Source organism: Xenopus laevis, chromosome 3L (assembly GCF_017654675.1).
Source record: "Xenopus laevis strain J_2021 chromosome 3L, Xenopus_laevis_v10.1, whole genome shotgun sequence".
In the NCBI taxonomy this organism is placed as follows: Eukaryota; Metazoa; Chordata; class Amphibia; order Anura; family Pipidae; genus Xenopus; species Xenopus laevis.
The window spans coordinates 6,993,381-7,011,493 of record NC_054375.1 but is presented as its reverse complement, the minus strand read 5'-3'; the positions used below and the strand labels follow the sequence as shown (position 1 = coordinate 7,011,493).

Here is an 18,113-nt window from a genome sequence, read left to right as displayed (position 1 = left end):
TTTACAATCTAAGGTCCCCATCAAATTACCATCAGTCCCTGCCCCAATGAGTTTACAATCTAAGGTCCCTATAACATTCCCATCAGTCCCTGTCCCAGTGGAGCTTACAATCTAAGGTCCCTATAACATTCCCATCAGTCCCTGTCCCAGTAGAGTTTACAATCTAAGGTCCCTATCACATTCTCATAAGTCCCTGCCCCAGTGAGTTTACAATCTAAAATCCCTAACACATTCTGAACAATCCCTGCCCTAGTGGAGTTTACAATCTAAGGTCCCTATCAAATTACCATCAGTCCCTGCCCCAGTGAGCTTACAATCTAAGGTCCCTATAACATTCCCATCAATCCCTGTCCCAGTGGAGCTTTCAATCTAAGGTCCCTATCACATTCCCATCAGTCCCTGTCCCAGCGGAGCTTACAATCTAAGGTCCCTATCACATTCCCATCAGTCCCTGCCCCAGTGAGTTTACAATCTAAAATCCCTAACACATTCCGAAAAGTCCCTGCCCTAGTGGAGCTTACAATCTAAGGTCCCTATCACTTTTACACACACTAGGGTCAGTTTTATCAGGAGCCAGGTAATCAGCCTGTACGTTTTTGGGGTGTAAGAAGAAACTGGGGTACCCGGAGGAAACTCACACAACACACTCATTGCAGTACCCCAGCTGGAATCAAACCTAGAACTGCAGAGAGCTGCATGTTACCGCTGCTTGTTTCAAGGCCCTTGGCTGGAGCATGTCTTCCATAACATTTGCACAGGACCAGGGTATTTCACTGCAGACTGTCAGCATCTTGATTCCATTTAGTTCAGTTGAGTGCATGGGATACTTGGGTAACTGTAAGCAAGATGGTGGTGGTATTTATGGTGCATTTTCCTGCAGTTGCAGGGCCTGTGTCTGGGCTACTTGACTGGAGAGCACCGTGCCACCATCCAGAAAGTCTTAGGGCCTGAAACTTCTGGCGACTTCGAAAAACGAAGCGATCTGAGTGCCATCCCGCTGGCAATTTAGATTCTAGCCGACAGGGAAGCAGTTCGGGGAGATTATTCGCCCGAAGAAGAAGCGATTTGTCGCTGAGCGACTAATCTCGCCCAGTAGCTTCATGTGCCCCTGCTCTTAGCACATCTCCAACCAGCAGTTTTTGGGTGTTAATCCCCTTTAACCATGGATTCAATTGCATAATCAACCTTTTTTATTGGATACATACTCATTTCTGCTGGAGACCAATCAGATTCCTTTATGGTCCTCAGATCCAAAGAGCAACGTTTATCACTGGGATGTGTCATTTCCCCAGAGATAAAGGACAATAAAGAGTTTTCTGCTGTACCAACAGGAACACACAAACACGTGGAGCCGTAGAGGGAAGCTGCCATTGTGATTGCAAACCCATCAAACTGAACTGACCTTTATTATTATTATTAGTATTATTATGTAATTTGTAATTATCTTGTATTAGCCAGATATTTATTTCCCACTGCAAGCCACTCACTCATACTGTGATGCCCTGACATACAGCAGGGACCACTGGTTCTGCCAGGTAATAATCTGATTATGGATAAACACAGGGCCCCATTCTACTAGGTTGGAAGGAAATTCTTACCAGGGGCCCCCAATTCCTAAACCAATGGTCCTCTATGTGGCATGCCCTGCCATCAAGTAAAATGGGGCCCCAATGAAAAAATGCCAATGAAAAAATGATCTGAACCTGAACCTGAAGTGGAATTCTGGGTAACAATAGATAGGGTAGTTTCATCATCTTGGCACCATAATAAACTTTTTGAGTGGATTTATATGAGACCCGGTTGCCACAGTGGTATCAGGACAATAATTACGGATGCACCGAATCCATTATTTTGGAACCCCGAAAGATTCGGTTGAATTCCGAACCTAATCCTAATTTGCATATGTAAATTATTGATGGGAAGGGGAAATTTTTATTACTTCCTTGATTTGTGAGAAAAAGTCACACGATTTCCCTCCCTGCCCGTAATTTGCATATGCAAATTAAGATTCGGATTCGGTTCAGCCAGGCAGAAGTATTCGGCCATATCCGAATCCTGCTGAAAAAGGCAGAATCCTGGCTGAATCCAGAACCGAATCCTGGATTCCCTAATAATAATATTTAATGTCTAATTAGGGTTCCCAAGGCATAAGGTCCCTTCTCCAGGCAGGTTATTACCCCAATAAAGTCACCTATTAAGACTGCACTTACCGTCAGATAGGTGCTATTTGCATTGCCAAAATACCAGGCATACAAGTTGATGTCCATTGAAGAACTCAGATTTATTTATCTCTCCCTATGTTTTTACAGTAAGATCCAGGGGTGTAATGTTGAATCCCTGGTCCAGGCTCCATCAGCACCCTAGGAAGTGCATGATTTGAATATGCAAATTTTAGCTTCTTTTGGCGTGGGATGGGTTTATAATCATCTGAATCCTAGATTAGTGGATCTGGTGCAATGCTAAACTGTACCAATAAGAGTGGTAGTTGTATAGAGAAATTCAATGGCACCAAATTTACCCCCGTGGTATTTTTAATTGTCTCTCCCCGTGTTATGATGCTCCATTTAAGTTCATTATTCTATTTTGACCTGCTTGTTACCGACTGCTCTTGTTATTAGTTGGATGGAGACAGTAACAGACAAACTCTTGCCAGGAATAGCCGCACGGGGAGTTGATGGGATAGGAAGGAAAGCGGAGAGTCAGGTCGGGGGGAAGCAGGTAATGAGCAGGGGTGCGCTGGAGAGAATGCAAGTAGGTTAAATGCTCTATAAATAGATGACAAAACCTTAACAAGAAGCTTGTAACCTGGGAGGCTCTGAATACACAATTCAGTTTAGGATTCAGCTGCATCAATAGGCAGGTCATTGTCTTCAGAGTGCCGGGACCTATCAGGACTCTTGAATGGTTGAAATACAACTCCCAGCACTCCCAGCTGACTATGAAGGAGTGGCAATGTCTGCATACATAATATTTTGAGGAAACAGCCTTTTCATTCTATATTGCTAAAGATGCCAGGTGGTTACCTCTTGGGAACACGCCTACATTTCCCAGCAATCTTTGCCAACCTTTAGTCGTTTTTGAAAGTAACAGTTCAACCTTTGATAAATAAGCCCTATATCAGGGAACAGAGAGTGGAGAAGTTTCCTTCTAGCGTGCGGCGCTGAGCTCTATTTTACCCTTTGATAAATATCAAATCAACAAATGATTTATGCTTTCAAAGTTGGCCACAGGGGGTCACCATCTTGTAACTTTGTTACACATCTTTGCAAGACCAAGACTGTGCACATGCTCAGTGTGATCTGGGCTGCTTAGGGATCATCTTAAAATATCAAAACAGCACAAGTCAAATAATATCTGCCAGAAGCCGATACACAAGACTGATTAATAATCAGAATATACAGACTGCACTGGGTCCTGTGTTGTCATGTAATCTAATGTGGATTTTATAGTTTTTGTATTGTTTAATACAAACTTTCTCCAACTCTGCAGAACCAGTGGCTGCAGCAAAATAATTGTCCAAATAGAATCCCAGTTTATCTGTTTAAATCTGGCTCCATGATCTTTGTCCCTGCAGCTGGAGTTGGAAACAGTAAAGGGGATGTAAAGGCAAAAATAAAATCCAATACAAATCTTAACACAGTCGCCGACTGCTCTACAGGGAAACAAACAAAGCTGCTTGAGTTCTGCATGGCTGGGAAGTAAGGCGGGGGCTCCCCCTACTGTTCATAAGTATGATTGTTTCCGTGCAGAGCAGTTAGGGACCGTCTGATAATTCCTATCCACAGCAGTAAATGAAGGGAGAATTTCACTGCATACAGTCAGGTTTCTTATAAAAATGGTACACATGTTTTAATTAAAGTCTATTGGATTTTGGTTTCATTTTCATTAAAGAAACTAAAAATGGGATTTTATTTTTTTGCCTTTATATGCCCTTTAACTACAGAGGAAGCAGACCCTGCGGCTGCATCATTCATGTACAAGTTCAATGCATATTGGTAAAACAAGTCAACCTCTGGGGTCCTGAAAAATAACCTGCTGTGGGGCCCAGTAGTATCCAGTTATGCCACTGGATAGGGCTCTTAGATTGTAAGCTCCACAGAGGCAAGGACTTATTTTTCCCTTTAACCCCTCTAGAAAGTGAGGCTTTGCAGACAAAAACAAAAGGGAATAACAGTAGAAGTTCTAGGCCAGTAAGCTTCCCGTAATAATTCTGTCAGCCGTTTTTAATATTTGTCCATTAGCCGTAATGCCTCCGATAACATCAGCCGCACAGTGACTTATGGAAAGCCAAGAGACAAGCAGAGGAACCACTGGGACAAAATGTTCCTGGACCCTGGGCTGTTCCGCCTTGTTCCCTCTTCATACAAAGGATTTCATTTAATTATAAATGTTTATTAATTTATTTAGACTCATAGTATTCTGCACAGGGAGCCTTCTGTGGTTATTTGTATTTTGTAGTATAATTTGAATGTTACTATAAGGAGAGAAAAGCAAAAGGAAAGTCTAATTAGACATGTATACGGGCCGAACCAGTGACAAGCCTGTATAACTGCAGGGTTGCTGCGTGCCTCACTTACAGCATTCTACGTCTCTCATACTAAAAGTGGCAATATAATGAGGTCCTACAAAGTAATATTGGGGGCAGAGTAAGGGACAGAAGGAATAGAAAGGCAACGACACAAGGACAATGTTACATATTCTCCTGATCTGCAGCCGGTCCTTTCTTGAGCATTAGGTAAAAGACTGCAGGTAATATAGTAGAAAAGATTATGGGTCAATTCCATGCAGGGCTTCCATCAGAAATCACGGGGCCCCATACAACAAAATTTTAATAATGTTAAAAAAACATTGAGGCCCCAGAGAATATTAATAATATATTGGTGGCTAGGGATTTAAGAAAATAAAAAAGCGCACATTGGTGTTCAGTAGAACTGAATTTGTGACTTCGGCTCCTTTCGGGGCTTCGGCTGTTCGTCACTTTGGCTTTCGGCTCTTTGGGACTTCGGTGGTTCAGGACTTTGGAAGCTGTCAAGGGGGCCCGGCTATTTCGAAAAGTGCAGCACAACCGGGCCCCCTTTAGGCCCGGGCACGGTCCTGATGGTGGCTCTGGTTCCATGTATAAAACCCAGAACACAAGGCAGGATAAATACAGTGACTATTTCATAAATAATACCTCAGAACACAATAAGGACAAATACAAGGCCTGTTCCATGTATAATACCCCAGAACACACGGCAGGATAAATACAGTGCCAATTCCTTCAATAATAACCAGAACACACGGCATGATAAATACAGGGCCAGTTCCATGTGAAATACCCCAGAACCCAGGGCAGGATAAATACAGTGCCAATTCTATGTATAATACCCAGAACACACTGCAGAATAAATACAGTGCCAATTCCATCTATAATTCCCAGAACACATGCAGGATAAATACAATGGCAATTCCATGTATAATACCCAGAACACACGGCAGGATAAATACAGGGCCAATTACATGTATAATACCCCAGAACACACAGCAGGATAAATACAGGGCCAATTCCATGTATAATACCCCAGAACACACAGCAGATAAATACAGTGCCAATTCCATGTATAATACCCCAGAACACACAGCAGATAAATACAGTGCCAATTCCATGTATAATACTCCAGAACACACAGCAGGATAAATACAGTGCCAATTCCATGTATAATACCCCAGAACACACAGCAGGATAAATACAGGGCCAATTCCATGTATAATACTCCAGAACACACAGCAGGATAAATACAGTGCCAATTCTATGTATTATACCCCAGAACACACAGCAGGATAAATACACAGATCAAATAGAACATAAATTCCATGTGTAATAGCTCTGTTCTTATTGTAAGAAATGTAGAAGTGTTGGTGTGGGGAGACCTTCATAATTTATATAATTACTACCCTCTGTGTGCTGCTGTAGGGGAAGGGTTAAACACAAGGCCACGGCAATTGCTGACATTTCAGAGGGACAAGATAAAGTCCTTTACAGCCAGTAAGTCTCCATCCCCCCATCCAATCTGCTATAATGGAGGCAGGCGGCACACGCAGGATTAAACAGGTGCTCTGGGAGATTTTATATTCATTTGTACAAGTGCAGAGCTGGGAGGGGTACAGGGAATCTTCTTTACTGCAACAACAAGCTCTTATATATATATATTTACTTATTTCCCTGTTTTTCTTTCCATTGACTGAACAGAACAATTTGACATTCCCTGGATCTGCAACAGTTGCGGGACAGACCACATCAGAGAAGGGGTCAAGGCGCTTAACCTCAAATTTGTGGGATTGGACCTCACTCCAGAGGCTTTATTCAGACAGACAGAAGAGCACAATATTTGGGAAGTGATGGATACAATGTGCCTTATCTTCTGATCAAAGACACTTTCAATTAATCCCTGTAGAGGGCTAAATATCCATCCTATTATAATCAGCTCCCTCCCCTGTGCTCTCAGGCATAAATAAGGAGGATTTTATCACACAGAGCGAATTGGTTTAAAGGGACATTTTAGTAGAGTTTTACTTGTTGAGGTTGTGTCTGTACCTGTATCTCACCATGCATGGCCCAATATCATGTATACAAATCAGCCTGCAGCCTTGTGTCTTTATATGGTCACAGAACCCCTCAGTGACTTCTAATATCCTTATCATTTACAGTAGGGGGTACATTATCCCTTATAATACATGAGTGATACTCAGAGTTCCCTGTATAACTCAGCCTGCAGCCTTGTGTCTTTATATGGTCACAGAACAACCCCTCAGTGACTTCTAATATCCTTATCATTTACAGTAGGGGGTACATTATCCCTTATAATACATGAGTGATACTCAGAATTCCCTGTATAACTCAGCCTGCAGCCTTGTGCCTTTATATGGTCACAGAACTCCCCAGTGACTTCTAATATCCTTATCATTTACAGTAGGGGGTAAATTATCCCTTATAATACATGAGTGATACTCAGAGTTCCCTGTATAACTCAGCCTGCAGCCTTGTGCCTTTATATGGTCACAGAACAACCCCTCAGTGACTTCTAATATCCTTATCATTTACAGTAGGGGATACATTATCCCTTATAATACATGAGTGATACTCAGAGTTCCCTGTATAACTCAGCCTGCAGCCTTGTGCCTTTATATGGTCACAGAACAACCCCTCAGTGACTTCTAATATCCTTATCATTTACAGTAGGGGGTACATTATCCCTTATAATACATGAGTGATACTCAGAATTCCCTGTATAACTCAGCCTGCAGCCTTGTGCCTTTATATGGTCACAGAACAACCCCTCAGTGACTTCTAATATCCTTATCATTGACAGTAGGGGGTACATTATCCCTTATAATACATGAGTGATACTCAGAGTTCCCTGTATAACTCAGCCTGCAGCCTTGTGCCTTTATATGGTCACAGAACAACCCCTCAGTGACTTCTAATATCCTTATCATTTACAGTAGGGGGTGCATTATCCCTTATAATACATGAGTGATACGCTGAGTTCCCTGTATAAATCAGCCTGCAGCCTTGTGCCTTTACATGGTCACAGAACAACCCCTCAGTGACTTCTAATATCCTTATCATTTACAGTAGGGGGTACATTATCCCTTATAATACATGAGTGATACTCAGAGTTCCCTGTATAACTCAGCCTGCAGCCTTGTGCCTTCACATGGTCACAGAACAACCCCTCAGTGATTTTTAATATCCACATAATTGACAATAGGGGTTACATTCCTAGGGATAAAATATATGTTACTAACCACACATAAACAGGTTTCTATTTAGCAAATAGAAGTGGGTCAGTGACCAGCCTCTCTGTATAACAATGACAGTATTATGTGTATCTGGGGATGTTTCAATACTGATACTGCAATTCAGTGTAAACCACTGTGAGGTTTCATATTTGGAAGATTGCAGGGTCAGCTCCTTCAGACACATTCCAGGAATTCCTATCAGTGGATGGGCCCGATGTTTGAGATTTGCTGCACCAGATAGAAAAATCAATAGAAGTGAGGGGAAAAAAGGGTGACTGAAAACCAAGTGCAGAGCAAAGGAAAAAAAAAATCAGATTTCCTACAGGAAATATCCACCTGCTCTATATAATCTCCAAACATGTAAATGCTCGCGGAAATCCATGGATTGTGAGCGGAAATAGTTGAAGGCAGGATCCTCCAATCAGGATCATGAATCTCCAACAAAAGAAAACAAGACTGGCCAGAGATATAGAGGATCTGTCTATATATATTAATTGCCTATACATACAGAACCTGCTATACATACACTATCTGCTATGCATACAGAATTCAAATACAGATTTATGGTATATTACAAGATCAGCCTATACATACAGCATGCTCAATGACAATGGTATTAATCCTGTATGTGAAATAAGTCCTATAATAAACCCCCTACTGTAAATTATAAGGATATTAGAAGGGGCTCTGTGACCATGGTTGTATAGATATACAACATCTTCCTATATATATATATATATATATATATATATATATATATATATATATATATATATATATATATATATATATATATATATATATATATATATATATATATATATAAAATATATATATATACACTGTATATGTAAGTTGCAGGTAAAACTTAGTCCCTGCGTAAAATGTATAATGCAGAAACAGAATTCTTAATGAATCAGATTAAAGTTGAGGGTAGGACTGGCCATACAGGGATGACTTTAAAAAGTTTGAATATATATATTAAAAAAAAATATTTTTTGGCAACTTTTCGGTCCTGCTGAGAGGACCTTTCTCAAAACATTCTCTTAGCAGGACCAACAAGTTGACAATTTTCACTCATTCTTAATTTCTCAATTTCACGCAAAAATATATTGTCTGCCTGGGTGCTGGTAACAAATAAATAAAATATATGTTGTCATGTACCTTTAGTACAGGATCTGCTTATACATACAGGATCAACCTATACATACAGGATCAACATATACATACAGGATCTGCTTATACATACAGGATCTGCCTGCTTATACATACAGGATCAACATATACATACAGGATCAACCTATGCATACAGGATCTGCTAATTCATACACAGTGGCGGAACTACCGGGGGAACAGGGGGTGCGAGTGGACCAGGGCCCGCACCCCCTCAGGGCCCCCCGGCAGTCTGCACGCCGCATATTCTCGGCCATTTCCGGGTGTACGGAGGGCGGTGGGGGGCCCAGCTGCGCGTCCTGCGCCAGGGCCCGCCCCCCTCTAGTTACGTTTCTGTACATACAGGACCTGCTTATACATACAGGATCATCCAGTGGCGTAACTACCGGGGGAGCAGGGGGTGCGATTGGTTCAGGGCCCGCACCCCAACAGGGCCCATCGGCAGCTTGTGCGCCACTAACTTTGACGGCGTTCCGGGCGTATGGAAGGGGGCGTCCCGCGCAAGGGCCCGCCCCCCTCTAGTTACGTTACTGGGATCATCATACAGGATCTGCTTATACATACAGAATTATCATACAGGACCAGTTCAGTTTATACATACAGGATCTGCCTTAGGCCTATGAGACACAGGGAGATTAGTTGTTGCCACACACCTTGTTAGACATAAGTTTTGTTTCATTGCTTTCTATGGAGGGGTTTGTCCTCAGAGGAACCAATTAAACCTGTTTCTGGTCAGCTACAAGTAGCTTCTGCAAATCTTTCTGTGTGACTTTTTAGTACCAACCATAGTGTGTAATAAGAGCCTTGCAGGAAAGTCAGTGAGACAGTGACTGCTCATTGTAAATTGCGACAGAATACAGAACTTATCACAAACTGGACCACCAAGAAATCTGTTGGAGAGCCCAGGCTTCAATGACCCATGTAGTCTACTAACTTCCATACATTACTAGTATCATGCCTGTCCTCCTTACTCCAAGTCAGCGACATCCAATGGCACACAGGTCTACAGGAATTCTTCCAAAAATTCTTTATTTACGGATTGCAAATGCAACGTTGCATTTGCAATCCGTAAATAAAGAATTTTTGGAAGAATTCCTGTAGACCTGTGTGCCATTGGATGTCGCTGACTTGTATCCTGTTGTGAGGTTGCCGAGCCTCTACCATTGTGCAACAGGCGTCTCTTAACTTCTATAGGGTGTGCGTGGTCCTACACTACTTTTCTCCTTACTCCAAGCCACTACAGGAGTATCATAACACTGCTTATTGTGCCCTCATCCAATCACAGATGGCTTGTTCCTTCATCAGGAACCTATAAGGCAAGGGGAAGTGGCGCCTGAGTGGGTCATACAGAAGTAAATGGGGGTAGGAGTGAAGGGGAATGGAACAAAATAAAGGTATGGGAGGATACAAATGAAGGAAATTAAAGGGGCATGAGTAAAGCATGCATGGTGTGGGGCCCAGAAATACTATTTACTGGGGCCTAGAGATATAACATTATGCACCTGTCCAGATGCCCACTTGGCCCTGGTCCTTCCCTATCATTACTCCAAAATGTGTCCCACAATGTTCCACATATGGATCCAAAGTCGGGTACTGGTCTTAATTTTTGAGCAGCAGTTAATTTCCCTTTATTCTGCTGCAGCTCCCAGCATTCTCAGCCAGCCAGGCCAGCAAGTCTGACATTCCTGGATTTCACCTTTCCTGATCATCCAGTCTGCATTCCTGGGTCTGCTGCCGAGGGGGGGGGAACAACCTATTTTTGGAGACTGCTAAAAACCTCTCCTCCCTCCACTGTGTAGACTGAGACTAAATTACTCTAGATGTGGGGTGGCACCTATTATTATTAATATTTATATACATGGATTCATAATAGGGATGCACTGAATCCAGGATTCGGCCTTTTTTAGCAGGATTCGGATTCGGCCGAATCCTTGTGCCTGGCCGAACCGAATCTGAATTTGCATATGTAAATTGGGGGCAGGTAGGGAAATCTCGTGACTTTTCGTCACAAAAACAGAGTTTTTTCCACTTTTGCATATGCAAATTAGGATTTGGATTCAGTTCGGTATTCGGCCATATCTTTCACCAAGAATTAGTGGATTTGGCGCATCCCTAATATATTCAGCAGTAGATTTCTACAGGTTACAAACAAACATACAGGCCCTCCTCAATAGAGTTTACAATCTAATACACCATTAGCTACAATGGGGCAAATTCACTAAGCCGCGAAGCGCCGAACGCTAGCGTTAATTCGCTAGCGTTTGGCATTTTCGCTACTGCGCAAATTCACTAACGAACGCTGGCGTAGTTTCGCTAGTGTTACTTCGCAACCTTACGCCAGGCGAATCTTCGCTAGCGACGAAACTAAGCAAATTCACTAACTTGCGCAGTGTACTGAACGCTACCTTTTACGCTAGACTTCCTTCGCCACCTCAGACCTGGCGAAGCGCAATAGAGTAGATAGGGATTGTTTAAAAAAAAGTCCATTTTTTTTCTAAGTCCCAAAAAACGCTGGCGTGTTTTCTACATGATGGCTGATAGGCTGAAAAAGATCGAAAATTTTTTGGGGCTCCCCTTCCTCCCCCCTACATTTCCTGACTCATGGCAACTTACCTAGACAGTGGGCACATGTGTAGGGCAAAATAAAAATTTTATTTGCTGATTTGAAGGTTTTCTAGGCATTTGTAGTGCAGATACGTGTTCCTCCATTGAAATTTGAATTTCGCGCCGTATGCAAATTAGCCTTCGATAGCGCAACTTCGCTTTATATAGCGAATCAGCGCTAGCGCAACTCCGCAACCTTACGCTACCCCTGTGCACAACTTCGGATTTTAGTGAATTTGCGGAGCCCTGGCGAAACTACGCCTGGCGAAGTGCGGCGAAGTGCAACTTCACATCTTAGTGAATTTGCCCCAATGCCTCCCAGACAAGCACACCCATATTGCTGCTGTCAGGGGCGTAACTACAGAGGAAGCAGACCCTGCAGCTGCAGGGGGGCCCAGGAGGTATAGGGGGCCTATGAGGCCCTAATTAATGAGAAGTGTCAATATATATTGGTAAAACAGGACAACCTCTGGAAATGTTGGGGGCCCTAAAATTAATTTGCTGTGGGGCCCAGTAGCATCTAGTTACTCCACTGGCTGCTGTAGTCCGCTCCCCTCTCCCACTGTTACAATAATAACTGCAAGGTTCTGGCATCAGCATAACTCTGTATTAATGATTAAACCCAAATCCAGGAACCTGAAGTCACAAGGATTCTGCAGGTATTTGGCAAACACGGGAGGAAATGCATTTCTTTTTTTTTTTTTTTTCGGGCAGTGTTGGCCCCACTAGAGGACCTGACATTGAGGGCCCACACTCCCAGCAATTACTTGTAGACTCTACTAAATGTAATATGTGTCAGAGAGACAGTACAAATAATAAAGACCTGATGGGAACTGTCCTTTATTTGGGCCTATGGAACTTTATGGCCCAGCAAAGTATATTTACCCCAGAGACAACTAAATATGGTCTTGTGTTGGGCAGAGAGGTTTGCACATTAGCCCAATGCCTTATTGTAAGGGACAGATGTGCGCCCCACACTGGACACCAAAAGAACTGCAGTCTCTATAGTCAAGAGGTGATTACGAGTTAGGTCCCTATTTCTTACCCACCTACATCTGCTTCTCTGGGGCCCTTGGGACCCTATTAATGACTATGCCTCCATGGACCAGTGTCAGAGCCCTCTACACTCCTCTGTCTTCAGCCGGGCCCTTAAACCCTATCAAAAATGTATGGAAACCCCATACCAGGGATCAGAAACAGAAAAAAAGGTGTATATTTCTGGGGAGAGAATATTCCATGGGGGCAGCACGTTAGGAATATATAAGGAAGAAGCAGCAGTAATTACAGGTATTGTGTTACACAGAACTCAAGCCAAATTAATCTCCTTGCTGTCAGCCTCCCCGACAGGCCTGACTCTGCATTAACCCCTGCTGCATATAAAAGGTTAAAAGGCCAGGACTATTTTAGCTGGGCAGCCTCTGTGTTCTTATTGGTTATCACCTACCCAAACTGGTTCCTAGGTTCATATCCCATGGCAGGGGGATCAATTTAGTATATGGAGATAAGGCAGGAGAGAAAATAAACTGGTTGTCTCAATTACAGGTCAATATTTGGGGGCAATGACTATAAGGCATGCCATGAATATGCAAGAATGTTCCATTTACCCTTTCTATAATCAATATATGTTTGTTAGAATGATTAATACATGGGTAAAAAAGGGGGGTTAATGGTGCTCCGTAAAATCCGACAGATCCCCAAACGTTGCCTGTTGATAATTAATAACATCATTTGATGTTCATTTTCACTAGTCTGACATGTTAATATTTTTTTCCTCTGTTCTGTTAATATACAAGATTTAGTATGTCAATTTTTTTGTTGTTCTTTTCGCTCGTGCTGTTCATTTAAAAATGCTAGTAAACACAATTGAAACGAAAGATAATTCATTATCAATTAATCAGGGCCCCCCAGGGAAATTTCTGTGTCATCATCGTCAACCCAACTCCCTAAAAATCTATCAGGTGCCAGAGATAATAGATATACTCAAGCAGGTTGGTTCCTATATCAGAACCCTGATTTAATTCTGTGTTATGCATAACCCCCCCAAATGTAAAACAAAATATGAAAAATATTTATATTACTGTAATATGAAATTCTCTCATTTTTTTTTGATGGTTTGATTAAAGAATAGGCAAAAACTAGAAAACTAAAATAGAAATCTATATTAATAATAATATAATAATCGCTATACAAATAACTGTAATTAATTTTGTCACTGTTATAGCAATATAATCGTGGCAATAGGTAAAATAGTAAAAGATGAAATAAATCAGGGATGGTGTTAATGTTCAGCCCCCCTGATAATATAAAATTCCCTGTATATTTGTTATTCCTTTGGAGCACAGGGTTAATGTAGTCTCTGCCCTACCCCAACTGAGCCCCAAGAGCTTGCACTTAGAAATCTACTCAGGCTGCTGTATAATGATTACGGGGTTTGATTAAGGAATAGGCTAGAAACTAGAAACCTAAAATAGAAATATATATTAATATTAATAATATAACAATCGCTAATAAAAATATGCAAATAACTATAACAGTTATAGCAATATAATCTTTGCAATAGCTCTCATTTCAGTGGGGTAAAATAGTAAAATATGAAATAAATTAGGGATGGTGTTAACGTGCAGCCCCCCCATTATATAAAACTCACTGTATATTTGTTATTCTTTTGGAGCACAGGGTTAATGTAGTTTCTGCCCTTCCTCCCTGAGCCCCAAGAGCTTGCACTTAGAAATCTACTCAGGCTGCTGGATAATGATTAGGGAGGTTTGATTAAAGAAAAGGCAGTCTAGAAACTAGAAACCTAAAATAGAAATGCATATTAATACTAATAATAATATAATAATCGCTATAAGGTGCAAATAACTCTAATTAGTAGTATCAACATTATGGTAATATAATCTTTGCAATAGCTCTCATTTCGGTCAGGTAAAATAGTAAACTATGAAATAAATCAGGGATGGTCTTAATGTGCAGCCCCTAATAGCCTGTTGGTAGGATGGGAGGGGGGGTTGAGAGCTGAAGGGCTGTAGGTCATTATTTATATATAAATAAAATCAAATATAAAATTCCCTGAGCCCCAAGAGCTTGCACTTAGAAATCTACTAAGGCTGCTGGATAATGATCAGAGGGGTTTGATTAAAGAATAGGCAGTCTAGAAGCTACAAACCTAAAATAGAAATATATATATTAATAATAATAATAATAATAAAATAATAATTGCTATAATATGAAAATAACTATAATTAATATTATCACCGTTATAGTAATATAATCTTTGCAATAGCTCTCATTTCAGTGGGGTAAAATAGTAAAATATGAAATAAATCAGAGATGGTGTTAACATGCAGCCCCTAATAGCCTGTTGGTGGGATGGAAGGGGGGGGGTTTGAGAGCTGAAGGGCTGTAGGTCATTATTTGCTCACTCTCTCTCTCTCTCTCTCTCTCTCTCTCCCTCTATATATAAAATCCAAAATAAAGGCGCACACGGGGAACCTTTAAAAAGTTATTAAAAATCCATAATTTTATTTAATACATTAAAAACAGGAGGTCTGTTCCTATGTTCCTAAGACCTTTTTCAAAACCTACACAATGGGACTATATATATATATATATATATATATATATATATATATATATATATTAGATTTCTAAGTGCAAGCTCTTGGGGCTCAGGGAATTTATTATTATAATATATATATTTATATATATAAAATAAATTTCCCTGATCCCCAAGAGCTTGCACTTCGAAATCTACTCAGGACTGCTGGATAATGATTAGAGGGGGGGGGTTGATGTCCTTTATTAACCACCCCCAACACAAACAGCAGGCTGCCCCACCCCCCAGTCTGTCCCATTGCACTCAGTTCTTTTGTGTAAGCCCATAAAGAGTTAAAAGGATCCCCCCTCCCCCCTACTCTTGATTGAAATGTGTTGGTTAAACAGAAATCCCACACAGAGGAGGAGGGGGGGACACACTTTGAGAAAGTCCAGCCTCATCTCTCCCAGTCCAACCCCCCCCCCCCAGTAAAATCCATGATCTCGGCGCTTGATTGCTCGGCTGAGGCAGGAGAAAGAGAGACACAGAGACGAGTCGCACCCCCGACCCCTCCTCCCTTTTCTCTTTCCTAAATGCAACTTTTCGTGGGGTCGCGGGGAGGCTGCTGGGTGCGGGGGTTCCCTACATGGGGGTGCGGAGAGAGGGCAACACAGGGGGCTGGAAGGCTGCTCTAGGGGGCTTCTAATAGGGGGGCTGCAGGACTGAAGCAAAAGCTGCATCTACCCCCCCGCAATCTCCTCTGTGCCCCCCAGCATTCTCTGTGCCCCCCAACATTCTCTGTGCCCCCCTCCTGCAGTTGATTAGTGAGGGGTTCAGTGATGGATGAGCGGGGGGTCGGGGAGAAGCTGCAGCGACTCTGACTGATCAATGCGGGAGGCGCTCGGGAGGGTCACAGTCTTGTCTCTGACTCAGCGCAGGAGGCGGCCGGGGGGAGCCCCAAAGCTCAGACACAGAAGCCCCCGTTATGGCAGCGGTGGAGAGACCCAGACTGCGGTAAGAACCAGTTTATTCTACTCCCCCCCCCCCAAACATTCGCTGCTCCCCCTTGTCTGTCCTTTCCCCACCCTCCCTGCTGCCCCCCTGTCTATAATAATAACAAACCCCCCAACCTACATTGTGTCTCCCCTAGAACCCACTCACTGCACCCATATGGGGGGTTATATCACCCCTAGAATATTCTATGGCTCCCCCCCACCCCACTTCTTTCCCTCACCCCCAACACAAAACTATCTGCTTCATTTTATATATATATATATATATGTTATTATTTATATACAACTGTATCCACCACCATCATATATCTATTATGTTATTATATATATAAACTGTATCCACCTTCATTATATATATATCTATATAGAAACTGTATCCACCTTCATATATTATATATATATATATATATATATATATATATATATATATATATATATATATATATATATACAAACTATCTACCTTCATTATATATATGTGTTATTTATATACAACTGTATCCACCTCCATCATATATCTATGTGTTATTATATATAGAAACTGTATCCACCTTTATTATATATATATATATATATATATATATATATATATATATATATATATATATATATATGTGTGTGTGTTATTATTTATATAAAGACTGTATCCACCTTCATTATAGATATGTTATTGTATATAGAAACTGTATCCACCTTCACTATATAGATATATAGATATATATAGATATATATGTTATTATTTATAAAGAGACTGTATCCACCTTCATTTTATATATATTTATGTACAAACTGTATGTACTTTCATTATATATATATATATATATATACACACACACACACACACACACACACACACTGTATCCACCTTCATGATGTATGATATATACACATATAGGGGTTACCTGCACCCTGATACTGAACTTGACTTTTTTTTCTTTCTCCTTGGTTCTGTAGGAAAGATAAGGGGGGGGGGGCTGCCATTGTTTTATTATTTTAGGTTGGCCTTGAAAAAACAAGTGTGCGTGTCTATATGTTTGTATATATGTAAATATAGTTTCCGTGTGTGTGTGTGTATATAATATATATATATATATATATATATATATATATATATATATATATATATATATATATATATATATATATATATATATATGTGTATGTATATCCCCCATGGCTCTGCAAGGGTGTAGAATGAATGCTGATTAACTCTTTGACTTCCAGGAAGACAGGGGGCACAACACAGTGTGTGATACAGTATCACTTGCCCTTGCCTTGTTACATAGTCACATAGAAACTGCCCAAGAGATATATAAATAGAGAGAGACTGTTACTCAGGATAAAGTTCTTATATAACAGGGAAGGGTTATTTATTAACTGCCATAAACCGATCCCTTCCCGTGTGACAGGCCACTGGGCACAATGTTTCATACATATCCTTGTTTAGTACATACCCCCTCCCCCTTGTCACAATCCTTCACAGGAAAAAAAAAAAAAAAAGCCTAAGGAATAATTCCTCTTTAACATCTTCACCGCTGCGTGGATTTAGTGCTGCAGTGACAGTTTCCCGTCCCCGTGCGTTTTGCGGGAGGCGCAACTCTGTCGGGTTTGCGACCTGCGTCAGTCTGACTGCAGCAAGAAGCAGAGACAAAAGATTATATTATTATATAAAAAAAAAAACTGCACCGGCAGATCCCACAGCCTGGGTGGTTTAGAGGGAGATTTTAACTTAACAGAATTCCTTATGGGGCTCCCCCTGCTGGCAGTGAGAGGGGCAGCCCCCTGAATACGGGGAGCCCTGATTTATTTCTTAACGAGCGCCCAAATCTGTTGGATTTTTGCACAGAACCGGAATATTGTATATCCTATAAAGAAATAAGTGTTTTGTTTAAAAGGAAAGGATTTGAGAGTCAGCTCTTGGGGCCCAGCCAGAATACCCCGTGTAGGGCTGTAATATTTTCTAAGGGCAGAGACAGACGAGACGATTCGGGGAGATTTAATCGCCT

General features: G+C 41.4%; 1 protein-coding gene across 4 annotated transcripts in view; it reads left to right on the top strand.

Moving 5' to 3' along the window:
* The first annotated feature begins 15,592 nt into the window (after positions 1-15,592).
* The window catches only part of hipk2.L (homeodomain interacting protein kinase 2 L homeolog), a 53,307-nt gene continuing 50,786 nt past the window's right edge, over positions 15,593-18,113 (top strand). For 2 of the 4 annotated variants that reach the window (XM_041585197.1, XM_041585196.1), the window contains exon 1: positions 15,594-16,108. The gene's annotated coding sequence lies outside the window, so the exon portion shown is untranslated. 4 annotated transcript variants of the gene reach the window in all.